A 27,900-nucleotide genomic window follows, 5' to 3' on the forward strand; every position below is an offset into this window, starting at 1 on the left:
CTCCGTGTTATCCTGTCCTCTCTTTCAGTTGTCTTTCATGGACGGCCAGCCTTCTTGGTGGACTTGAATGAATTTGTGACTTTGTAAAAATGTAATATTCTGGATATCACAGATTTGGAACGACCAACTTCTCTCCCTATTGCTGACAAGGTCATCCCTTTGGCCTTCATCTGGACAACCTGCTGCCGGAGGGTTTCAGTGACTCGAGAACGGCTTGCCATCTTGTGAAGTTAGTGAAAATTGGAAGTTAGGCTGCCAGTTAAATGGGGGTTGTCAGATGATTAAGGAAATTGGCACCAGGTGCCAGACTAACACCAGTTACTGGGAGATTTCTGAAAGTGTTCTCTAATTTTGATCAGTATTCTTTTTAGAGTATCTGATTTAAGTTTTTTATACTGTGCTACAGAATATATGTAACTTGTGAAATATGCTTAAAACACTGCCCTTTTACTTGTGTTTGGATAATTTTATGAGAGGACAATGGAGTGAAGTTGACATTTAGGAAATTATGGGTTGTTCTCTAATTTTGATCTCTAGTGTATATATACACTTCAGCTTCATGGGAATTTCCAAAAACCGACACCCAAGTCCAATAGGTCTTACATAACCCAGTACTGTTTATAGGCCTTCACTGACCCCATGAGAGAAGAGAAAAACTCTGTTGAGCCTATTTTATCTCTGACCAATCCCTCTTTCTTCCGTGCTTTCAAACAAGGTTAGAATGCACAATGCACAACGGTCACGGACGTAATTGGGGGGGGGGGGGACAGGGGACTTTTTCCGTTTTGGTCCCCTGCACTTTTTACCGTCCGAAAACAATGTTACGCTCATATAGTAAACAGAGACCCGTCAAGCACTAGAACCAAGCGGAAAACGGCTGCTCAAGCTGAAGCCTGTTTCTCTTAGTTTAGACCCGCCCACAAGCTCCTCCATTGGCTCTGCCGTTTCTTGTGTGATTGGCCGTCCCCGCTGCCACTCCACCTTGTTGTCACACCGGTCTGCTAGTCTGCGGTCAGGAGTCCTTGTTAATCTACGTAGATTAACAAGGACAAGAACAATTTACAGTAGTACAGTAGTACTACTGTAACAACAACAATTTACAGTAGTACTACTGTAAATTGTTCCTTTGTTCTGCCTGGGTCGTGTCAGCTTGAAGGATTGTAATATCAGAGGTTTCATTTAAATTAACGTTTGAATCGGTGTCCATGTGTATGTGTGTTTGGTAATTAGGCGCAGCCAGGATGTCTAAAAAAGAAAAGTGGACATAAGTCAAAGTGTAAGTTACTCAAAGAAATGCGTTACAGCCATCCCGCAACACCTTCACTGGCTCCGATAAAGCAGCATATCCACTTCAAGATCCTCCTCATCATTTACAAAGCTCTCAATAATCTTGTAAAGTGTATTAATTTTATTGAAAGTGCTGATAAATAAAATTATTATTATTAAAAAAGGGAAAAATACAAAATATACAAATGTGATTTTATACGTCCAAACTCATGATAATTGTGAAACTGCGTTATTTCCACTATAACCGTATCGGTATCGTCCTTGGCTGTCATGCCAGTGGGAGTCATTCATGCATTCAATTAGTCAGTAGATGGAGACATAGCGTTGTTCTACAAGGAACGTTTTCAAATGTTAAACCCAGATTTTTAAGTCTGTTGTTAAGTCTTATCTGTTGTGTATGGAGTTGTGTTTCTAAAGAGTGGAGGCAAACATGTTGGTTTATAAAAAATTAAATGACTACTGACAAATTCCAGACTAACTGAGCATGTTTTAAAGAAGAATCTCTCTACCTTCTCCAAGAGTATCCACTGGCATTTGAATTATCAACACAGAGGCTCCTCACACATAATGTAGCTTCTGGGAGGAGTGGACGAACAGTGAGACCAGGGTTCAGGATATCTACATATGGAAACAGGTCTCCATTGTTCAGATCATCATTTGTTTTGTTTGCTATCAAAGGACAGGGATTCTGTTACCACAGGAAGCTATGGTATATATATCCCACGCGTGATAGCTTTGTTTCGCTTGAGTAAACATCACCACCTGCCGTACGTTGACGTCACAACGTGACGCCTCCATAAAGTATGCAGTGGTAGTAGTAGGATGATACGCAGTATTGTTGGCTTTTACCGTTTGTTTCTGGATGATGCTTTCGTTTCGACTCATTTGTTTTATTCTACAGGCTACATCGTAGTAAACACTGGGTTTTGTGGTTTTGGTCTGTTTTTAAACACCGTGCGGGCTGGAAACCACCGTCCGTGTCGCCGTGAGTAGAAGACGAGCGAATGGATGGAGCCGCGTCTTTTTTGTGTGCCCTTCGTGGGCAACTTTTTCCTGAACCGTGATTTCTCCATGAGACGTGGACTACTGTTGGTGCTGTCAGTTGTGCTGGTGAGCAGAAACGCTGAAGGTAAATCGCTTATTTGTCGTCGTAATTGCTTGTTTGCGCAGGTGCGACACAGATGATGAAGAATGGAGAAAAAACACGTTCTCCTGACACGTGAATGGTTCTAAATTTATTTTCAGCACCATTGTGATCATTTATAGTAAGACGTCACGTATTGGCCTCAGAGGGAGCTTATGGGGCTGATAAGAGACTCAAACACCGTACAGTATGGCACAGTGTGTGCATAGTAAAACGTCATCTCCTGTCTTTGTTCCGCTGAGCATGTTTGCGACTGCTGAACCGTGACTGTTGTTATAACAACGTTGAGAGGATAATGTCCCCCCAGATGACCCCAGTCATCTGGGGGGACAGTCTTAAATAGCTGCAAAATGTGTGGATGTGTTTGACTGCGCCACACACCTTACAGTATCTGGATTTAATGATAAAACACATTTCAAGGAAAAACTGTGAGCATCACTGTAGTGGGAGGGTCTATGTGAAGGGACATGTGATGTATTTGTGTACAGCGTAGCTCGGTTTTAGTTTTATGGACGTGTTTTCTTAAATGTCCCACTGGGTCACTGACTCTTTGATGCCTTAGATGTGGTCTAGACTTTAATAGCTATTTGTTTAACCATTGATGGTTAGGTTGTGGATGGTTTAACTTCAATTCCATGTCCAAGCATGTTGATCAGTAATCTGAAGTTATTAGAAAGAGTCAAGATTTACTGTCATGAAGTTCCTACAGAGATCACACTTTTTAAGGCTACATCGCAAAACTAATGAGCCGGAAAATCCTCTCAAGATATTGTACCACTCCAACATTGCTCTGCAGCAGGTGTAAAAGTGTTGTTACCTTCTTTGGAGGACAGTGCAAGCTCAAAATGTCGCAGAACAAGGAACATTTTGTTCAGTGCGCACCCTGGACACGAAATGTCTGCCCTCCTGTCGTCTGGGAGGAGATACAGGAGCTTAAAAAGCAGGACCAATAGACTTGAAAACAGCTTCAGAATGCTGCTAATTCATAATTCAGTGCAATATCTTGTATTTTAAACAGCATAGTAGTTTATTATTTTATATCACAAACTATTTGTGATATACAAAGTCACCTCTACCTGCTGAGGAGACTGAGGTCCTTTGAGGTGTGTAGGACACTACTCAGGACCTTTTATGACACTGTGGTTGCATCGGCAACCTTCTACGCCGTGGTCTGCTGGTGTGGCGGAGTCACGGAGAGGGACAAAAAGAGACTGGGCAGACTGATCAAGAGGACTCGCTCCATCCTGGGCTGTCCTCTGGACTCTGTGGAGCAGATGGGGGAGAGGAGGATGTTGGCTAACTGTCAAACATCAGGAACAACCTCTCTCTCCCCCCTGTAAGAGACAGTTGGGACTTTAGAAAGCTCCTTCAGCCAAAGACTGCTGCATGCTTCCGGAGGTGTTTCGTCCCCTCAGCAGTCAGACTCTTTAACATCAGCATTTCTTAGCGCTGCTGCTGAGCTTATTTTCTGGACAAGAGCACAATATGTACCAATTCATCCCTGTCTTTACCTCATGTCTTTTTTGTGCAGTACTTGGTGCAACTCCTATTGGAGTTTGTTTTATTCATGATATTCATGAATGTCAATATGTGTTTTCATCCTTACCACCTCAAGACTCTATTTATATTAGTTGGTTCTTTCAGTTTTCGGTTAGCTACATGTTAAACCCCCATGGGCCTGAGAGTCTATTTCCTGTTGATTGTGGCTTCGAGAATGTAGGAAGAAACGTGTGCGTGTTCTCCACATTTTGTCCCTCCTCTGAGCCACGTCATGACATATAAATATTTATTGTACTGTAACGTACACTACCGGTCAAAAGTTTTAGAACACCACACTTTTTCCAGTTTTGTACTGAAAATGATTCAGTTTAGTGTGAACACACTCTTGGCATTCTTTCTACAATAGAAATCAAATATTCTTCAGAAAGTTCTTCCCAAGTCTGTTGCAGAAGTTCCCATTGATCACACCACATTGACACAATTGGGGAGACTGAGAAACGGTTTACATCACTAAGGCGTACTACACAAACAATTAACATCTAACAAAAAACAGAAAATACTTTAAACAAAGCCATTAACAAAGAAATATCAAAATTCTATATACTAAGAAAATAAATAGCCAGACTAAGCTAAATCCTCCTCCTATGGAGACGTTGGGGAGTTGGTACAGCTGAAGGTGTCAGTGGGTTACAGACTTTTCTTTCTTGTTTCTTTCTTACTTTGTGGCTATGGGTGCAGCCATCACAGCCTCCAAAATAGTTCTGCCTCATCAAAGGAACAGACATGGGCCTTCTGAGGGTGTCCTGTAGTGTCTGGCAACAGAATGTTAGTTGGGGCCTTTGAGTCCTGTGGGTTGAGGGGAGGAGCCTCTGTGGATCAGGCTTGTTCCAGTGCATCCCACAGATACTTGATTTGTTTGAGATATACTGAATTTGGAGGCCAGGTCAACACCTTGTGCTGTTTTTCATGTTTTTTGAGTTGTTCCTAAACCATTTTTGTGTGTGTGCCTGTGTCAGGCTGCATTCTGCTGGGGATGGCTGCTGCCATAATTATTATGGAGTTGGGGTTCCTGGTCTGGTCTACATACAGTTAGTAAGGCTACAATATGTTCTAAAGGCTCAGTACCAGCACTGAATGTTAGTGTATTAATATCAGAAACATTATTTTACAACACTGGACACTGAGTCTTGTTCTCCTGTCACATGTTCTTGTTTTCATAGTAGAATGTTTTAGAAGTCCTGGGGAAATAATCCAAGGTCATCTGGGTCACATTGGTGCCTAACCAATACTGGCTTTTCTGGGCTGACACCACAAATGTATACGCCTTGAATGCCTTGAAATTGCCTCAAGATGTTTTACAAAAGCCGGTCTAAAACCCAGCCTGAAACCCCCAGAGCAAGCCTGAAGGCGAGGGACACAGCAGTTGCAGCACAGAATTGCATGTCTAGTAATAGAGAAGAAAATTAGAAGACAAGAGATCAATGCCGAAGAAAATAAATGAGACGATAGAAGCTTGGAGCGAGAGAGAAAGGAGAAGACATGTGCTCAGTGCATCGTCCCCCAGCAGCCTAGGCCTATTGCATAATTAAGGGATAGTTCAGTCCAACCCTATAACTATAAGCTTGATCAAAAGGAAAGTCTTAAGCCTGATCTTAAAAATGAGAGAGTGTCTGCCTCCTGAACCCAAACTGGGAGCTGGTTACACAGGAGAGGAGCCTGATAGCTGAAGGCTACCTCCAGTTCTACTTTTTGAAATTCTAGGAGCCACAAGTAGGCCTGTGCTTTGAGAAGTGAAGTGATCTGTTGGGATAATATGGTACGCTGAGGTTGTGAGGTTGAAAAAGGAATCACCACTCTTGCAATGAGGATCTAGAAGTCAGTGTTTCTTTATTCAAGCAGTGCACAAAATCTCACACAACTCAAGGTTATGAGCAGAACAGAAAAATGAAACAGTATTTATACACAGTGATAGATTATCTTCAGTACACATCATACTGCCTGGCAAATACATGTTATCTATTCACCAGAAGGAGGGAGTATTTTCCTTGAGATAACAACAAGGTCTCAGGCCTCCTATACTCTCTCTCTTTGAACTAATAGGTTTTCTAAACAACAAGGCACTTAATTGCACATGAATATAACCTGTTTACTAGATCTAGTAACTAAACCCAATACTTTTCTATCAGAGGTCTTTTGGATACGATGGAGCTAGGCCTTTAAGGGCCTTGTATGTAAGGAGGAGGATTTTAAATTCCAGATTTTAAATGGAGCCAATGAAGAGAAGCTAAAACTGGAGTACTATGATCTCTCTTGATAATTCCTGTCAGTGCTCTTGCTGCGGCATTTTGAATCAATTAGAGGCTTTTCAACAGCCAGACAGTAATGATTTACAGTAATCCAGCCTGGAAGACAGAAATGCACGAACTAGTTTTTCAGCATCACTCTGAGACAGGATGTCCCTAATTTTGACGATATTACGCAGGTGATAGAAGGCAGTCCTGGTTACTTGCTTTAGGTGCAAATTAAAGTACATATCCTCATCAAACATAACACTGAGGTTTTTCACAGTAGTACTGGTGGCCAAGGTAATGCCATCCAAAGAAACTAAGTGATTAGATAATGAATCTCTGAGATGTTTAGGGCAATACAATGATCAGCAATCCTTGTATTTGGCCCTAAACATCTTTTTACTGAGTTCAAAGTAGAAAATGACTCCTCCCAAAAATGTGCCGCCAGTACTTTGTAAATTGTAACTTTACTTCAGCTGCTTGACTTCAGCAAGTAAGGCATAAGGGGTGATCAGTTTCTCAGTGTGGCAACACTTTGCTAAAGGGAGACTGACTGTCAGGGTCAGATGTTAGAGGTCCTACTTAGAACTTGCATGAACATCCCACCTGGGAAACCCATTTGCAAGTGGCCAACTTTAAGTACCTGTGTTCACGCCACATCTCCAGCCAGGATTTCAGATCCAATCTCAGTTCCATGCTCTGTATGCAAGGCATAGGCATTATTTTGGGCGCTATTTATTGATCTCTGCCCTGACTTATAGTTATTTACGAAGAACTACATAAAACTCAGATTATAACTCAGACCCAGGAAACTTCCTTATGCACCGTTATGTCTGGTATTAAAGTGAAAAAAAGACACCAGTGAGTGAGATAATACACTTAACTCCACGCAGCTTCCACGCAGCTTCCTATTTATCATCAGCATGACCCCATTAATTATTAACTCTAGCTGATACATTATTTATCACACACAGTATACTCATATTCAAAGCTTTCATTTGTTGATAATTGTTAAAATATTTTTCATTTAGTCAACGTGCAGCTACAAGGACAGAATATTTTAAAAGATTCTCATAATCACCTGTTGCCAGACACCTCAGGACACCCTCAGAAGGCCCATGTCCATTCTCTGATGAGTCACAACAATTTTGGAGGCACAAAGGAGACCTACACAATGTTAGGAATGTGGTCATAATGTTATGCCTGATTGGTTGATTTATGCAATAGAATGTTTTAGGGCTCTATCTAATTCTTGTTTTAATCGTCAAAATAAATCAACTTCTCACTCACAATTCCTACAGTCCAAAGTTACAGAAGATGAATGAATGAATGCTGTTTTGCCTTGGCACAACAATCAGTCAAGACCAGTTTAAGCTAAGAAATTTTTGTGGTTTGGCTCGGTCTTTGCCCTTCTACATACATGTATGGGAAGCCTATGGTAGGAGAAGCTGCAGTGAAAGTTGCCCTTGATACGGACAGAAAGAGAGGGAATCACTGATGTCGATGTTAAGATAGACACAGCATGAAAAGAAGGAGCTGACAGAAGCAGCAAGGCTAGACGTGATGAAAGTGAAAATACTATCAGGTGCTGATGCATACATTCTACTTCAAACTCATTTTATTGTAATGTTGCCATGCACATTAAAGTGGTGAGAGGTGATATGAAAGCCTAATACAATATTATGCATTTTACAGCCCTCCAGGTGATCGGTGGAAGCACGAGTGTGGTGAAAGGAGGGACTGCTATCTTACCCTGTATACTCATCGACACCACAGAGACCCTGACTCAGATTTCATGGCAGAGGAGAACCAGGGGAAAACCTGATAATGACAATTTCCTTACCATCCAATCAGATGGACCCCAATTTGTTAATGGACGTGATAATCGATTTAAGTTTATTGGGAATTTTAACGACAAAAATGGATCTCTACAGTTGTCCAGTGTTGAATTGAAGGATGAAGGCAGCTACTCGTGCATCTTTACTTTGTTCCCCAGTGGAAATCACAAGACAGAGATACCTCTGAACCTGCTTGGTATGATGAAACTATACAGTTAAAATGTTGTGTTGTTTTTACCTTTTAGCTTTCATATTGACTGTTTTCATGTGTGATGACTATCCTAGTGCCTCCAGTCACAACCCTGAAGGGTAATAATGTACCTTTGGGTAATGAAGAAGTTTCCCTTGCTACCTGCACGGCTGCCGGCTCCAAGCCTCCTGCTGAGGTGACCTGGCTCACTGGTACCCTGGCAGTGAGGGTCACAACCAACTCCACCCAGCATGCCAATGGTACGACTACCACAACCAGCTCACTGTTTGGAGTCCCTACCACAGAAATCAACAAGCAGTCAGTTCAGTGTGTCATCAGAGCAGCTGCCCTGCCTGAAGCAAAAACCCTGAATTTCAACATACAAGTCTACTGTGAGTATACAAATACTGCCTTACACTGAATTCTTATGGATTTTGCTGTTGTTTACATAATTACAGGTATTGTTAAAAGGTCTGTTATAGAAAGATTAGTTGTTATAAAGTTGGATAGAGTAGGGTATGAATGAAGTCCTGTAGCGTTCACTGTGGGAACAGAGCTGGATCAGTCTGTTGGACATTGAGCTCTGCTGTCCCTCTATAGTTCGGTGTAGTGGATGTGATGGATTGTCCACAATAGGGAGCAGTTTGTCCAGTGTCCTCCTGTCCCTCACTGAGACAATTGTCTCCAACTCTTTGCCTTTCGGATCAATTTCATTGTCCTTTTTGCTGGTACTGCAAAAAGGACAGAAGAGTCTACTGCAAAAAGGACAGTAAAGTCTACTCGTACGCTTCTTGTACACAGCATCACTGTTGTCCCTCCAGTCCAGTCTGTTGTTATACTCGACATTGTTTTTCTAGATAAGGGCAGAAAGGGACCCAAAGACTAGGTTAAGAGGGAGAGGGTCAGGACAAAATGAGGACATCTAGACTAAGACAAGGGGCCTGGCAGACCAAAGTCATTTCTTAACTGATTGCTAAAGACAAAATCTAGCAACTGTGGTTGTGACATGGTATGTCGAAGTTTCTCATTTTTGCATAAGTGTTTGACATATAATGACATGTCAAATACTAGTTCATACCAGTTGCTTGGCTGCCCTCTCCTCCAAATGTGCACATTTCCTCTGTGTGCACAAAGGGATGGGTTGGATGCAGGGAGCACATTCCTTGTATGATTTACATTTCATATTTACATTTTATCATTGTTATCACATCCACATCCCCATTCAAATCTAGTGGAAACCTGGAACAGTGCAGGTGCTTAAAGGCACCCTCTCTGCTGCATGTCTGCAAACTGTCTTTTATTAACAGTCCAGGAAGGCAGACATATGAGGAATGTCTCCTTGGAACACTTTAAGACAGGGTGTTTCCGGACTTAAAGTGATGTTGAATAGTTTGGACAGGCTTTATGTGGACCGATATTTTTTTCTCTGTATTGATTGAATAATTTAAGGATTCAAGGAGTATTTAGTTGTCAATTTAACACATGTTGTTAGTTAGTTCCTCTGGTCCTGGTGCAAGCCAGTAGAAGAGACAATAAAAAGTAGAAAGATACAATAAAATTAGCTTACTAAATATGGTTGGGGGCTACAGGGGTCCTCCAGTGTTCAGTAGTCTCACAGCCTCCATTGTAGTCCTTTGGGAGATATTTAGATCTGTGTATGTTCACATAGTGGGAGTGGCTGGGGCACCGAAACGCATTATCTGCCGCGAAACATTTCACCAATATTTTGTTATCATACGCTAGTGCTATTTCCCTTCGATTAATGAATGGATTCATACATTCAACAGTGCCTTTAAAAACACCAGCATATGTTATTCTGATCGCAGCACACATCAGTACCCAATACAGAGCAGTGTCAGGTTGTTACCGTTTAATCCATAAGACTTTAACAACAAGAGTAACTGGCTTATCTGAGGGGATAGGATCCAGTCATTCATGTTAAACCTTATTTTGATATCATTAGTGTCTCCTCCCTTATAGAAATAACACAACTCATCCTTTCCCTGTTTTTTGTTTTTCCAGTCGCACCCATGAACGTGATGATTGTTCAACGTTCTGAAAACTCATATGAGTGTGTGACCGAAGCCAACCCAGAGGCAGATTTTACTTGGAGCAGGTGCAGTAAATAACAATATCAGTTAAGAATCTATTAATCAAACAATGGAATTTACATGATTTATCTCGGAGCACTGTATGCTTTGTCATTTTCCAAAGCTTTGCATAATGGTCTAACAGTTGTGCCTTCAGCGAAAGGAATTTGAATGATGTCCTCTCTGTGCTTTTGACTGTGCGTAGTTGGAAAATACACTAAAATGTATCTTTGGTGAAAATTATTTAAAATTTACACACATTTTTGGCCACATTGTAAAAATTAAAGCCCAATGTTATTGTCAGTAGTCTGGTTTACTACTTAATTACAGTTTGAAAAGACTCATGGTTTATGTGGTTTAATGGCATCTGCCTAATAAAAAATGTAGAGTCACTTTTAAACATGAATGTTTCTTTGACTTGAAATAATAAGCTGAATGAATATAATACTGAGGATTCACTAACTCAAGGAATTCCTTTTTAATCTTCAATGTTTTCCCCCTTTTTTATATATATATATTTTTTTTTTTAAGACTAAAGAGTATTATAGAGTATATACATATTATGTATGTTAATCACTGCACCACTGTATCAGTAGTGGTGGGCGGATCGATCCAAATATCGATAATCTCGATACCAACGTTGGTATCGAGATTGATCGATACCAATGTAATGAGATCGATACTCAAGTTTCAGTTTCTCTCGTTTTATTAAAGAGGCGACTGTCGCAGTGCAGAGCAAGCCCATTTTGCCCATCCTCCCCCCTCTTGTGTTTGTTGTACCGTCACGTGACTCCGCGACGCCAGGTGACCAAACACCGCCCACCGCTCGCAGCCAGGCCCTGCCAGCAGCAACACATTACACACAACGTAGAGATGGAGCAGGAGAATGGCAGAGAGAAAGAGTAGGGCTGTGCAGTGGACAGACAGTTCCATGCAACAACGTTGCAGGTTCCCTAGTGATTTTGTTGTGATATTTATTCTTCGCCTTCTACCATGTGATTTAGCAGTTGCTAAACTCTGAGACTCATCACATGTTACTGTAGAGCAGGGGTGTCAAACGTATTTTCATTCGAGGGTTTTAGTGCGATTAAGTACATTATGAAAATGTTTAGATTTAATGAACTATACTTTTACAAAACATAAGAAATTGAAAATCGTAATTTCAGCACATTGCTGCCATCTGCTGCTCAGTTCTGGTTCTCAGCACATAAATAGGAATTTACTGGAAAAATTATTGAAAAATTGCAGCTAATGTCTTACATGTAATTCTTGCAACTTGCAAATCCATGCCGCAGGGGCAGAGCGGATCCTCTGCTGGGGCCGGTTTTGGCCCGCAGGCCGTATGTTTGACATCCCTGCTGTAAAGGTATGATTGGGCAGCACGGTGGTACAGTGGGTAGCTTTGGTGCCTCACAGCAAGAAGGTCGCTGGTTTGAATCCCCGGGGCGACTGGGGCCTTTCTGTGTGGAGTTTGCATGTTCTCCCCGTGTCTGGTTTCCTCCCATCATCAAAACATGCTAGGTGTTAGGCACTGGTCAGGTTGGCACACAGTGGCGGCGCGCGCGAGTGCAACCAACCCTCCATGTCTGACCATGCAATCTCGTTATATGATACTTGTATCATTTATAACTATATAACTGACCTATATAACTATATAACTGACCACACCCACTTATTTAAATGAAGATCAAAAACCCTACTTGTTAATGAGGCATACTAGTTCTGCTGTAAGGCCAAGGCAAAGGCAGGTATAAAAATAAAGAGTAAAATGAAATGATCAGGTTCTACTCATAGATATTATGTGGTCAATTTAGTTTGACATGCAATGATATTTAAAAGTAAGTAATAGGAAAATTTTTTAGCCATACTTGGACAAGCAAATTGGCCTGAGACTCTTGTGATTCATAGCTTCATATGTCTAACTAAAGTCTGTATTTGGTCTGAGCCATGCACGCCTTTGTTACTCAGACTAAACGGACAAGACTAAACAGATTTCTTTCAACCGTCTTTCCAAAGCATGTTTATCTATAAACATGCTTTACTTAAAGCTATAAATCCTACCACCCTGCACATGGGTAACATAACCTTTCAGTTCTATGAAGCTATTATCCTTTGTCATATCAGTGTATTAAATTCATTCATTCAACTGCTTGTCCTGTGAAGGGTCACGATGGGTGCTATCCCAGTTGTCCAGTCTAAAACAGAATACATTAATTCTTCTGAAAAGTTGGCTTGTATGAAGAAATTAATATGACTGAAAAGTCATTTGAGAAGAAAAGATCTATTCAAAACAAGTATGATGAGGTTTCGCGGAAACTGGAGGGATGTGTTGTCTGCTGGAGCTCAGAGCAGCGAAAGGAAAAGGCTGAGGACAGTCACTCTTGACGTTGCTCTTGAATCTTAGATAAAAGGTCTTAGTCCAGCAGAGGGATGGCACAGGCAGACAGATTTTGAGCACTAAAAGCATTGTAAGAGCCATTAAACGAGTGGCCACTAAATAAATCATCAAGTAGTCAGGTGGTTCCAGAGGTTTCGTACAACTGCTTATTGTTCAGAGTTGGTTGTTCTCATGTTAAGTTCACACTGAAAGTAAATGCACAGTTAAACTGAATAATGGTCATTAAAATGAAATACTGCAGTTGGTTGGAGCACAAATAGACACACAGGAATGTTACTGTTAGATTATTATTTCTAGTGTATTAATGTGTCAGTAGTTGGGGAAATTGGAGATAATTGTATGCGCACTTTGGTAGTTTCATCTGATAGTGAGTTCAGTTTGATATGGTACTCACCAGCAAAACAGTCCTTCTTGCATCAGTGTCCACAGTTTACTGCAGATTCTTAAATGTGGAGAATTCCTGGGATTACTGCGCTGTTTGAGTATTTAAATATTTAGTGTTGCTCTATCTTACGTGGCCATAAAACCTACTGTAACGGGTTGTTTAGCCTCTCTATGAACACCTGAAACGGAGAGTGTTCTCTTTGAGTCATGTTTGTGGCCGAATCCTCTTACCTCGTGTTGTTTGACTCTTGAGCTGATAAATGTGTCAGTGTTTATCTTGTCATTTCTGGGATACAGAGTCATATTGAGTCAGTATCTGTGAAGGTTCTTAGTCACCCAGGTCATGATATATCCAAAAAAGGTTTAAAAAAAGGCAGCTGGCCTTATTAGAAGACTTTTCACCACTCATCCAAGTAGCTTCTTATACAGATCTTATAATACAGTTTTAACTTCCGTCCCCAGGATGTTTCAGCCCCATTCACACCTTGACACTGGAGCCTCTGGCGGACAAGGATCATTAGAGCACCATTCATAGGGAAAGAGGACAGGGAGTTTCCAATTTAAACCTCAACTTCCCACCAGTCCCCTAGAACTGAAGAAGCTACTCGGATGAGTGCTGAAACGTCATCTCAAAAAACTCTACAAGTCCAGTTGCCTTGTTTTTAAACCTTTTTTGGATACTGAGTCAGTGTCATGTGATAGTAGAAGAGCCCCGTGTTAGCTGGTTTGAATGCTAATGTCACATGATATCTGTGCCACACAACAGAAAAATGTCTTTCACAAAAATTGTAGCTATTATTTCTTCACATTCTGTTAATAATTCTGTTTCTTTTTTGAATGTTTTAAATGTTAGTCTTTCTTAACAACCTTGCAAAGTGCTCGTTTATAGAGTATCAGTGCCTGGTGTCAGAAAATGTGTTATTGTGGTGTGATATTAGAATTAGTGAAACCTTTTCCTACTCACACCACATGGGAGGGTGGAACACAGAAAAATGAAGTTCTTGGAATGGTAAATAACTGGAGCGATAATACCCATACTATCTCCCCATTCAAATTAATCATTTACCAGCATCTGGTTAGTTCCAGTCAGGGGGAAACAGTTAGCCTTTCTCTGCCCATAGCTGCAAAATAAAAAAATCTACCCTGGAACAGCAAACTGTCATCTTAACACTTGGGTAACATGTTCTCCTGTTAGTCTTTGTACATTTTATGTTGACCCTCATTTGTCTCTTCCAGGTCTGGCCAGTCTTTGCCTGAGTCTGATATTAAAGTGCAGGGTGCAACTCTGCAGTTTGTGAGGAAGACCTCTAATCTGAATGGCCTCTACGAGTGTGAAGCTGTCAACGCATATGGAAAGAAACGTGGAGGTCTGCTCCACGTGTATATGGATTTTGGTAAGATTTGAGTTGGATGTGTAGATTGTCAAATACTTGTTGATATGTTTGTTCTGGACTTGTCTATTGCATCTAAGGACATACGTGATGCTTAAAATGATGACGTCAGCATCTGGTGTCTTATTCAGAAACATCTAAAGCAAAAACATTTGACAACAATGCTGCCCCTGTTTCGGTTTGGATGGGCAGAATCTGAAATTGCTGAAAACCAAATTTATACATAGCTTTTTTTTGTCAAATAAAATAATCTAAAAGAGTATGGTTTGACCTACACATATGAACATGTCTTCCATTGCTTCCTTTGGCAAAAGGCGTATTTGGCGCTTTAAATTCCAGCACATTCTTTTCCTCCATGCCATCGGTCCAAGCAAAGAATTCTTTGGTGTTATGTTTAAGCTGCTTAGTGTACTTCAATGGTCACTTGAAAAGATGTTAACATGCTTGTCTTGACAAAGTCTGCTATAAAACATGAGCATGCTTCATGCCTGAAATCCTCCCTATAGAGGCATTCAAGACATCTTAGGCTGAGATGACCACACAGAGCAAATGGAGATATAGATCTCTTGGATAGCAGATGTTGAGTCTGCTGCCAACACACCCCATCCCAGATAACTCTGACCTCAACTCTTTAAAACCTTAAGCACGTTCTGTCTTGTGAAATATTCTGTTCCTGTAAGTTCATGTGTCAGGTGCTTTTTGTGCTTCAGGACCTGTCTGTACAGTAACATTTACATGGCGTTGCCAAAGTAGTTTGTGATATAAAACTAAATAACCAAGAAAAAAAAATCTCCAAAATCTCCCCAAAGTACAGTTAATAACTGCAGTCTACGGTTTCAACAAAGAGAACTGAGAAAGAAAACCTACAGAGAACCTGGTCTTTTTCCTAAAACGTCTCACGAGACACGTAACAAACAACAGGAACGCCAGACCACAGTTGGGGGTTCAAAAAAAGTGTGTTTTATTTTAAACTGAAAGCAAGAGCAGGGGAAAAATTGACATTCATGTGCTCAGCAGGCCAAGTGAGGGGTGACCAGGAGGAGACGGGAAGAACCGCTTCTCATAACAATGACACTGATGATTCAGTATTTTCATCTGAATGTTTTCCTTATTCTTGTGTTTTTTTGTGCTTCAGGCCTCTACGCTGCTGGCTGGACCTTATTTGGTCTTCTGCTTTCCCTGAACATTGTAGCCTTTGCAGCAGTGTGGTACCTTCATAAACGCAAGAATACGCCACCAAGGTACCAACTACAGTCGCCCTCCGTACATTTAGGCTTAACATACAGTGCTGCGTAGTACACAAATGCATGCTGCTCATGCTATGTGAATATTTTGTTGTATATTTATTGGTGTTTTATTATGTAGCGCAGAAGCGGGCACACATGCTGTGCCAACATCTCCTCCAAGTGATGATGGAGCAGAACATGCTGTTCCAAGTGATGTTGGAGCAGCAGAGGTAAAGGAAAGATTACAGTTAATTTGTTAAAATGTATCACAGCTCTGTTTTGTTCCCTCAAAGTTTAACCTGTGCCATAAAAACATGTTATGTATGAATACTACATGTGTATAGGTGTGTTATATTGAACAGTAAAATTAATTTTGTAGTGTGTTCTGTTTCAGTGTACTACTGTTTTTAAATATTCTTTCTCTAATCTACAAAGATTCTCAGACTCAGCAGATTCAATTAATTTGTTTCTTTTTTTTTTTTTTGACCGCAGGAACGTGTTTGACAGCTGCAGGAGCAACAAGATAGACAAGAGTTTGACAGCTGAAAACTGGAGAATCCGAAATAAATGTTTGTGAGTCTACTGTTCAGTAAGCAGTTGGGAAGCAAGGACAGCTGTTGTGTTTAAGTTTATACCCATGCTTTCATATTACTTACTAGTGTCACATCAGAAGCAACTGCAAATGACTGAAGAATGACAAGCGTGGGGCAAATTATGGTCAACTGACTTTTATTGTTACTGCTGATTTACAGGATGTGGCTTCTGGAGCAACTGTCTGTGCCGCTTTTTTCCACCTGCCTTAACCCTACTTCTGTTGCAAACAGATGGGGGAGTCTGTATGTGCCTTAACATCAACCATTTTAAATGCTCACAACCACAGAGGCCTGTAATGTGCATGCTAACCAGAAACGTAGCAACTGTTCTCATCATATACTATAAATCTATAGTATATGATGAGAACAGTAAAGTCCTTATTTCTCAGTGTTTACACCTCACTGTTAGTATGAACAGACCCTGAGTGTACCCTTCCATAGAAGTGTTACACACTGTATTTTGGCGGCATATCTGTGGTTGCCTGTCTGGTTGTACTGGGTGGAGCTGTAGGTGTGGTAGTCACAGTTGCACCACGACTCTCTTCTTATCTCTGGGTATAATTATTGTTAAATCCGTTATAATCAGTGGTTCCTAACCATAATATTATAACAATCAACACATGGCCACAATCCAGAGCCAACACCCTGGTGCTTCATGTTTGTTCATGGTTTAAGTCAATTCCATTTGTCTCAATCGACACAAGCTGGCAACAAGTTATTTAACCCCATCTGGTGCAATGAGTAGCTTCTCAGTTCTTAAACAACTATGTCTAAAGACGCATCCCTGCTTTGCGCAGTGGCCAGACATCAACACAAGAACTTGGTGAAAAATGAATGCAACACTGCCTGGCTCGTACTCTTCCTCTCCATGGGCCATCACCTTAACATGGTGGAGAAGTTTGCGTGTCCCTACGAACCTGAGAGCTATATTGTCTGGAGCTTGGTGCTCCTGGTAGGTTCTCCCTCGGCAAACAGGTCTCAGGGGAGGGATCAGACCAAGAATGGTTCAGGCACTGCCCTGTGCAGGGACAAGACTATGGCAAAGATTGGAACATGAAATGTGAGCTCAATGCATATTACAGGAAAAGCGCAGACCCTCGTGAATGAAATAAAGGCATATGGCATCTAAATACTTACAATTGCCAAAGCTAGCTGGAAGGAAGCAGGACAAACACGACTAGCATCAGTTGAATCAATCATATACTCTGGACACACAGGAGATCAGGCTTCTCACTGAGATCATGCTATCAAACACAGCTCAGGAGACTCTTAGGATGGGAACCAGTGAGTGCAAGGATCAGAATAGAGGAAAGGAAGAAACTAAAGACCTGGCTCAGAGGAGGGACAAAATGTTGAGACCACACGTTTCTTTAAAGTCAAATTCAAATTTATTGATGAAACTTAAATAAAACTGTAGCCACACTCACACTTTTCTCACTGTAGAGTGAGAAGAGTGTGAGCTGCCTGCCCCAGTATTTAGACCACAATCAGACAACTCCCAGAGCCTAGCAGCCTCTCTCTGTCTCTCTCTCTCTCTCTCTCTCTCTCTCTCTCTCTCTCTCTCTCTCTATATATATATATATATATATATATATATATATATATATATATATAGATAGATATAGATATATATTTATTTATTTATTAACCACATGATACTGGTTAAGGCCAACATCAGTGATGACATAAACACGTCCATGTGCATAGAATGCGTCGACATGTCTCAATGAAAAAACACTTACTGAAACGTCAACAGTCATTAAACAGAGACCCAGAGGTGAAATTGTAGCTGAGCCCTGACTGTTTGGACTATTACAATGAATTTAGGCTGATGGTTGGCTGGTGCTGAGAGGCTGGGAGTGTGATCAGGTTTTCGAGCAGATGCTAATCACTGACATGGCAGTGCTGCTTTCCTGTGCATTCACAATCTGCAAGCAGATTATTTCTGCACTAATTGACTCATAGAACTAGATGATGTAAATTCCAGTCAGTGCTATGCTCGAGGTAGGTGGAAACTGATAGAAAAATACTACTGATTGTATCATTGTGTTCTATGCGCACCGTACCGTTGACTAGATGTTGTTTTTTCAAGGCCAATGTGAGGAACAAAGCGTGTCCTGTTCATTTGGTCCCTTGACAGCTGCTCCCACATTGCCCTGTTTGTCCCAGTAAAGATTGGTTACTGTGAGGTGATACTTTGGCTCTTTGGATTTTTTGTCTGGTCACTTCACTTGCTGGCAGTAGCTCATTGCCGGATCTGCATTTGTTTGTTCTGCTTCTTTTAGCACATCTGCAGTGATTGAGGAGGGCCCCCTCTTATTTGGTTCGACATACCAGTAGCGTGTTCACATCACTTTGCACAAAGACCTCATTGTTCCTACGTAACCTTTCTGCTACCATTCCTGTGTGTGCTCGTGCTGCAGCTATCTGCAAGGCCTTCATACCATCTCTGCCTAGTAAATATACAGGACAGGATTTAGAAATGACCATTTTAATCCTCGTGGATAGCCCTGACACTGGACCGAAAACGGCTGTTGCCGCTGTTAGAGGTTCCATAACATTGTGTCCTGTAGTTGATTGAACTACCATCTTGTCGTTAGACATGCAAATGTGGATGATTTTAGCACTATTCTGCATGCTCCTGAAACACAGAGAAACACAACGTCCTGGCTGCTTATTTCCAATGTAAGGTTTCTGTCCTACTCATAGTGTTCTCATAGTGAAAGTCTGTGTCGGTGTCTGAATCAGTTTCTTTGTGGGCTTCTGTGCATGACCTTGTTTTAGTTTAGTTTTGGGTTGTTTATACTCCTCGCGCTTATAATAGCTTCCGCGGTTGCCTTTCCCGCAACCTACCTGTTTTTCGCCAGGCTCCTCGTCCCCGCCACACCACAGCCGGAGCTGGAGCTGGAGCCAGACACTCCCTCCCAAGATGGCCTGTTCGCTTGCAATGGAAGCAGATGACCTCCCTTTGATAGAAGATTTTGCTGGGGGAAGAGAAACCTTCGTTAGTATAGAACATTTCACTTTTCTTGATTCCTTTGTAATCGCATGAGTGACTTTTTCAGCATGTTTCGGATGAGGTAATATGTCATGAAGTGCCGCATTTTGAGTAGCACCTGAGTAGCATGCAAGATCCAATCTGACCAAATTAGGATAAACTGTGTTTCCCTGACTGCTTGTGTTTGGGAATGTATGTGTGAGTGTGTGCTGTATACTACCTGCTGCACCAAAGATACTGTCCAGGTCTGGTGTAGGGCGGGGGGAGTGAGTGACCGGCTGACCGGCTGTCATTGTTATACAAGTCTATCTATGTGTAACTAGTCTAAAGTTGAAGGAGAGCAGAGAACACAATCAATGATACAATCAATAGTATTTTTCTAGCAGAAGCCGCCTTTAGTGTTGCATCACAGCATGAAGGTTCTTGGTTCTGTTGCCTGGCTGGGGTCTTTCTATGTGGAGTTTCCACGTTCTGTCTGTGTCTGCTGTGTTTCCTCACTCATAGACTTGCATGTTATGCATTTCTAGGAGTTCAAGTTAAAACATTTTAACATCCTAATTACATTCTATAAATCTGAACTTTTTTTTGAATAGTATTATTTGGTAAAATGTCTAGTTTTAAGTGTCTTTTTCATTCATAGATACAGTGTTCAAATATGTTATCATTATGCTTGGATAAAACCAAACGAATAATCTACTACTCAAAAAATAGTTGATGCATTAATTGAAAAAATAATCGATTGATAAACATAATTGTTGGTTGGTGCCCTAATTTGGGAGCCAAACTGATTGTGTGATGTGTGATACTGAACATCATTGTGTTATTGTAGATATTTTATTCCCTCGGTGTTCACAAAGGTCTGTCCTTTCACAATATTATACAGGCCTTTGTCTTTATAATATTGTACTAATATACACCAATCGGCCATAACATTAGGACCATCTGGTCATAATCACTCAAGTGTATAACACTGATTATCTCATGGTCGTGGCACCTGTCTGTGGGTGTGATACATTAGACAGAAAGCAAACATGTCATTCTGTTAGAGGCAGCAAAAACGGTGCCAATATACACTCTGCATTGCAGTTTTGTATGCATAGCCGCAGAGCAGTCAGGGTGCCCATGCTGACCTCTGTCCACAGCTGAAAGCTCCTATAATGGACACGTGCGCTTCAGTTGTGAACCACAGAGCAATGAGAGAATGTGGCCTGAACTGATGGATCATGTTTTCTTTGGCATTATATGCATGACTGAGTATGTGTGCATCTTTTACCTTGGGCACACATAGCTCCAGGATGTAAGGAAAACCACCTGTCCATTTCCATGAGGGCGTGCTCAGCATAGAACAAAGTGTAGATGCTGGCTCCTATCAAGATAACATCCACATAAAAGCCAGTGCTTAGGTTTCCCAGGAGAACATGACCTTGTGATGAGATCATCAACGTGATTTACTTCACTGCTTGGTGGTTTTAATGTTGCGGCCGATTATTGCGCGCGCGTGTGTGTACTTTTTTTTAATTATTATTATTTATACATGCACCTCAAATCTACTCAACTGTACATGATGCTATAAATGTACAGTCATACTGACCACACACAGTTATAGTTGATTACCTTCTGAAAACATCTGACTTGAATATTTTCCTCCTGTTTTCACAACAACAGTGTTAATTAAATCCTCCAGCAGTTTCTGTTATGGTTTATAACGGACTGTTGTGGGTATAATAACACAGTCAGAGTCAGCAAATTTTTTTTTGACTTTTGCAAGATCATCAGCGGTCAAATGAACTTCTGTGGTACTCAAGTTACGGAAAGAACATCTTGTCTTGTTCCTTGGCCACCAACTTTGAGAAAGAAACAGACATCCAGGTCCTCAGTGTGCACGTGTGGTTAGACCATCTTTCCTTGTCAGTTAAGACAACAGGCCACAGGAAGCTCTGTGAGCTTATACAGAGGCCTTGCTTTTATCCTCACAGTCCCACAACTCACTGTCCTAATATGTTATTGTTTAAAATGATTGCCGTGTTCACCGTCTCAGCCCATGCTAACATCTGACTACTTCAGCCATCATACTTCATATTTTAAAACGAGCAGTCACTACTATAGTCACGTCATCACAAGCAATCAGCAAACCCTTGTGAACATGTTTCCTATCAGGGCATTAACAACCCAATGCTTGATGAATTATATATACAATTAAAATCAGTCTAATTGTCAAGACATTTCACTCTGTACCAAAAAATAACAACCTTCAAATAGAGGAAATATGAGGAAATATCAGGGGACCACATGGCTTCACTTGAAAAACACAGACTCATTCTCTGGGGACCATGATTGCATGTTTAAAATGTAATCTAATCAGTCATTGACCAATGAGCCTTACATTCCTTGCATTCTCCTTTTTTATGATTTTGTCCCATGCCAAGTCCCATGAGTTGAATTTGTTTGACTTACATACTTTGTTTCTGTGGCAATGTCAATGTAAACTTGAACTCTTAAGAAGCAGTAATAAAGCAGGATCCAAATGGGAGCGCCGTCTAAAGCATCCTCGCTACCAAGGTCTGAAAACAAAGCTACCGACAAAAACACAAGTAAACACACGTTATGCTTTAACCTTTTAAGAGCAGGTACAATATTTGCTTTCCCTCTTGGCTGAAACTGACATGAAGGCTTTTTATATGACTGAATAAATAAGTTTAATTTATAACTACAACCAACACTAGGTCAAAAGTGTTTCTTCTTTATAAATACAGTATACTACAACTGGATTTTAACACCTTAAATATGCTAGGTCCTTTAACCTTTGCTGGGTCATGCTGGTCATGTGCTTTTATCTTCACTCAAAAGTGTAGTTTGAAACTCTGTGCGAGTTTTAGTTCGACATTGATAGACCACGTAAAACCAGAGATATTAATGTTTTAATTGAACACAAAAATATGTATCTGGGCATAAAAGTGGGATGGGATGGGATGGGAAGTGGTTGAATCAGCTGATGCTAAGTAGACAGTCCTAAGAGTGTGCTGTTTGTTCATTGGTAGATTTTAGGGAGGTATTTGGTATTTCATCCTTTTTTTTTTACTTTTTGGCTTAGTTTGTCGAATTATGCTTTATCTTTTAGTTGCTTTGTAACAGTTTGTTTGTTTTTCGGTTTTTATACATTTCATTTTTTGCTTCTTCTGTTGTGAGTGTTTTTTTTTTAATTTTGTCAGTTTATTTATCTTTATTCTTGGATTTGTACAGCCAAGACCAGTTTATTACTACGGTACAAAGCACCTTAATAGTTATTTTAATAGTCTGTAAAAGACATTCTTCAAACAAACAACATAAACGAAGGTGCTTCTACCTCCCAGTAAACGGACTGGATTGGCTTCAGTACCTCACAGTTGAATCTGATATGTATATTTATATAATGTCCAGGTTTCGTCTTGCGGTACAAATTTAGGTTTTAGTGATTTGTTCAATCAAGATATGTTCATTAGTTTGCGCCTAATTACTCCAACACTGGATATTATGAGTGAGATAGCTTTTTGCTTATTTTAATCTTAGAGCATTAAATGATTAACAGTGTGTTTTAATATTGTTTAGCAGTATGTCATATGGGTAGTGTTACATTTAAGACTTTTTACATAACTGTGTTTTGCTTTATCTCTGTTTTATATTTATTTGTGTCTTTCTTTATAATTAAAAAAAAGACAAAAACAAAACACACCCTCTGTTCATGCAAGTATATCTAGTGTTTGTTCTGCACATTACATCCTATTTATTGTATGTTTCACTTCATTCATAGCATTCTCTATTAATGGTATTAGTAAGATAATCCTTTACTTGTCCTACAGTAGGGACATTTGCAGCATTGCCGCAGCGGACATTTGAAGACAGTGCACACAGGAGATAAAAGAAGTAAACATTAAGTAAGTACAAAATATAGACAATGAAATACAATAGAAATCATACATATGTGTGTAGAACAGTTTGACATGTTGCACAATGAGGGAATAAAGGATATGTAAACAGTCTTTCTCTGTAATTAAGAGATTTCAGAGTCATATGAGAATTTATGAAGATTGCAGCTTGCCAAAAGATGTCTGAAGTCTGCGGTGCAGAGGGAGAAAAGAAAGGGAGCCAGGACAATTCCTTGTGGCGCTCCGGTGCTGCAGACAGCTTTGTCAGATACACAGTCCTGTGTCCTCACATACTGTGATCTGTTGGTCAGGTACTCCAGCATCTATGATGTGAGGTGGTGGTCCACAGTCAGGCACCGCCCACACAGCTGAGAAGCAGAGCAGAGCTAGAGCTGGGGGGGGGGGCATTCATACTTATAAAAATGTAGTAAATCTTTCACTGGATGATAATTAGTATACACCCCAAAGCGTAGGATGTGTCATCAGCATTTTAATTAATTTTTTACCGTCTTTGTATAAATAGTTGATTGCTTTCTGATCTCTGTTTTTACTGGATATTAAATCATGAGATTTCCAAAACAAAACATTGCGAAAATACATCAGCGCCTACAGCAGCTCTTCTACACTTTTCAGTCTCCTGACCTCAGAAGAAGAATGGGCGTCTTTCCCAACTAAGAAAATAAAGGTCCCCAAACAAAACTATAGCAGGAGACCACAAGCTGTCATTTGAGCTAAGGGTTGCAAGTGCAACTATTAAGAAATGAAGCCAAGGGTGCCAAGAGGAGGCAAGATCCACCCTTAGCGTTCTTTCCTACATGGAGAATTTCCTCATCACTGAATCCTCATCCCCCTGGGCTCTAAATCCATATGGATCTGTCTCTCTCAACACCTAGACTGCTGAAATGCTTTGTTCACTCATGTTACTGCAGTAAATGTTAATCCTGCACTCTGACTTGATCTCTCGTTATTGAACCAGGCGAATGCAGCCTTTTGAACGTTATTTCCTTCAGTGTTGTCAGATTTAAATTGATGATGATATAAATGTAAAAAATCACTGACATTTCTTTGGGGTGCTGGGCGGGTGCTATGGCTATTATAGGGGGAGCTACAGCACCACCTAGCTTCTCCCTGGCGCTGCCACTGCTGTGTCTCGTCACTCCTTTGCCCACCTGTATATATGGCCCTCGCATTGCCTTTGTTCGTGTCATGTTGTCTGCTATGTTTCCATTGTTCTGTGACGTCAACCAGTTTGGCTCCTCGTTGTGTTCCTGTGTTCTCTCCTTTGTTTTTCTGGCCTTCACCAGTGTCTTTTTTGATTTGTGTTTGTGTTAATTACCCTACCTTACCCGCAGCACCTTAAGTTTTGGTTTGTAAGTTTTCATTAAAGGGGAATTACCGTTTTTTACAACGTGGACCTTATTTCTGTCATATACGATCGTTAACTCACCCATATAACTTTGATATCATTTGGAGTCGTTCGGGTGATATTTAGATCCAGTGGAGCACCACGTGTATCAATATATTGTGTGATCTGGGCACCGAAACGCAGCCTCTAAATAACGCGGTATCTGCCGCAAAACTAGTTCATTTCACCAATATTTTGTTATGATACGCTATTGCTATTCCCCGTTGAGTCCAGAGTTATCTATTACAGCGGTTGTTATGCTTTGGCCAGCTGTTCCTCTCTCTTCCTCCGCATCCTCCTCTCAACGTGCTCCTCATTCATATACTCTGGCTCAATTTGGTAATGACGTCCATCATAAACAAAGTCGTCATCCATAACCTCAGAATCGGAAAAATATTCAGCCATGTAGCAAAAAACTAGCAGTAGCAAATTACAGGTAAACAAGCCGACCATTGCGGGTGCGCGCGGAGCTCAGAAATGACATCATCCAGGTCAGAGGTTAGTAGGTCAATCTACAGATCCCGGATGATGATAACAGGTAACTCCGGACTCAACAGGGAATAGCACTAGCATATCATAGGGGTCTGGAGCCTGGAGCCTATCCCTTGCTGTCATCGGGCGAGAGGTGGCGTGCACCCTGGACAGGTCACCAGTCCATCACAGGGCTAACACAGAGAGACAGACAACCATTCACACTCACACCCAGTGCCGGCGCTCCGCACATGCACATCACGCACTGCGCGTAGGGCACCAAGTGCCTGGGGGGGCACCAAAAAATCTGGGTCGTGAAAAATCATCACAATAGGCTACTAGTATAAATAACAAATAAAATATGTCTAAACAGAGGCGTCACTGGGTTTTCAGGACAGGGGGGGCTTAGCCCCAAGGAGATGCACAGGATGTGAGCAAACGAGCGCACGAGCACAAAATTTCACGAACAGCTAGCAAAGACTGAGAAATTATTTATTAGTTATTAGTAGTTATTTATTATCAGTCTGTTTGTTTAATACAGTACAACAATAAACAAAGGTTTGCACAGTAGCAGAATGTGTACAGCATTAACAAGAAAGAAAATGGCTACAATTGCAAGTTACTTGGTGGAAGCATCAAAGAGGATCATAGGCCAAGGGCGACATCTGTTGGTGAAACTGCAATTAGAAAAAAAAAAAACACAATCTCAGTGTTTGTATATTTTCATGTTCACAGAGTTGTCAAATTATGTACAGAATTATTATATTGTGCCTCATCAGACCTCTTTTAAAGGTAAAATAGAGTTTTGAATTTTAAATGTTCCAGTGCTACATAGGCCTATATAAATGACTAATGTGTGCAATATTTTTGTATGATGGTTCAATCAAAAATGCATTTCAGTAGAATATATATATATATATATATATATATATATATATATATATATATTATATATATTTATTTCTTTTCATGTTTGGTGCCATTGTTAATGTAAAATTATTTATTTGCAGCAGTTATTTTGGAAGTAAAGGGAACCGAACTAAGAAATTCTGAATGGTTGTTATTCCTTTGGGCCCAGAATTTGGTGCTATGCCCCTGCCAGGCAAGCTGCTGACCCGGAGCTCTCTGCTCTGACTGTTTCCTCAACATAAATTTGAATAAATATTTACAAAACCTGGATTCTGACAATAAGTGCAGTGTATGTAAAAAAAAAAACAGAAAATCAGAAGAGAGGAGAGCAGAGTGAGAGACAGAAGAGACAGGAACGAGAGGCAGAGGGCGACAAACTCACCGAGAGAAGAAACCAGGAAATAGTGTATGAGAGAGACAACTGTGATATGAGACCAGAAATGTGAAGGATAAAAAAACAAATGTAGAGGATGAAACACAATTAGCAACAGTCTAAATTAGCCTCCACCTCATTTGAATATGATGGGAAAATGCTGTATGTGTATTGATATATCACTATGAACGATTTATCAATCAGAGCTAAAAATGTAATGTTGATTAATCACAATAAATCTTTTTCTGTAACCACTTGTCCTTTGAAGGGACAATCAAGATTTGTTATAATGGAAATAAAGTTAGGTCAAAATGAACCGACGGGTCCCTCATTTTCCAAGCTAGATTCAGATTCAGATTCAGAAAACTTTTTGTCCCCGGGGGGCAATTTAAGGCACAAGTGAGCAGCCTAACGTGCAAGTACAGACATTTTAAAGAGCAAAAAACAGAAACAGAACAAGATACAAAATACAAAATATAAGTAAGTATATACAAGTTATCATGCCTTAAATGTTATGACTATCTAAAAGTGTCCATGGAGAACGTATACAGACTGTAACAGGCACACAAGACGGTATAATATTAGACGGTTAGAACTGCTTCAAGTCAGCAGACTTAGGCCTCATCTAAGTGTTTTAACTCTCTGAGCCACAAGATGTGGGTATTCAGGTGAAACATACATGATTCATGTGTTCAAGGAAAGGATGCTCAGGGTTCACACCATGTGGCCAACGTGTCTTCAGCATGAGAGGAGGTTTTCCTGTCAGCAAATTCTCACAGTTTGAACCACCTGGAAGTCACTGAAATGATAATTAAAATAGTTGTGTGTCGTCACTATAAGACATGCAGTGAAATGTGTCTCCTGTTCATTTTGCTTGTACGTACACAGTCTCTGTTCTAAGAAGGGCAATGTTATTATTGGTAACTGCTTTATCTCTGCAGAAGACGTAGGTCCGGGGCAGTGAACCAATATCCAGTCCAGGATCAGACTCATTCTAAATCAAGAATCAGAATCAGACTTTATTGGCCAAGCATGTTTACACATACAAGGAATTTGCTTTGGTCCAAAAGAATAGACCGTGGCTACCCTCCGCGGAGCCATCTTGGAATATTGGGGGCAGGAAAGGGGAGAGAAGAGGAGAAAAAAACAGCTCCCAGACTACACTCTTCTGGGGGGAGTACAGTGTGGGACCAGGGAAAAACCTCAGCAACATAAGCACATATGAGCACACTTCACAACATAAGAAGTCAAAACAACTTGCACCGGGGGAGGGGAAAGGGGGGTGGAGGTGTTCCAGCGTAGACAGGCATCCCCGGGCCACAGCCAACTACGGCGCGGCCTTCGGACCCCGCCTGTTGCACTGGATGGGTAAAGCTGCGAAGGCGTGGGATTGGGGGTCGGGAGGTGAATCGCATATGTGCATGTGGGTGAGTGTCCTTGTGTGCATGTGTGTACATAAGCCTGGAGAATCGCTTCGTCTAGCCTCCCAGTCAGTGCTTCAGTTCGCAGGATG

At 40.8% G+C, this 27,900-nt stretch overlaps 1 pseudogene across 1 annotated transcript; it reads left to right on the plus strand.

Moving 5' to 3' along the window:
- The first annotated feature begins 2,291 nt into the window (after positions 1-2,291).
- LOC311487974 (nectin-1-like) lies at positions 2,292-26,009 on the plus strand (annotated as a pseudogene). The gene is made up of 8 exons (XR_014699936.1): positions 2,292-2,416; positions 7,915-8,253; positions 8,343-8,639; positions 10,270-10,363; positions 14,356-14,513; positions 15,646-15,751; positions 15,876-15,966; positions 16,229-26,009. The product of XR_014699936.1 is annotated as a nectin-1-like (transcript).
- Positions 26,010-27,900: the final 1,891 nt, after the last annotated feature.

Source organism: Chelon labrosus, assembly GCF_963514085.1.
Source record: "Chelon labrosus genome assembly, chromosome: 5".
NCBI classification, from domain to species: domain Eukaryota; kingdom Metazoa; phylum Chordata; class Actinopteri; order Mugiliformes; family Mugilidae; genus Chelon; species Chelon labrosus.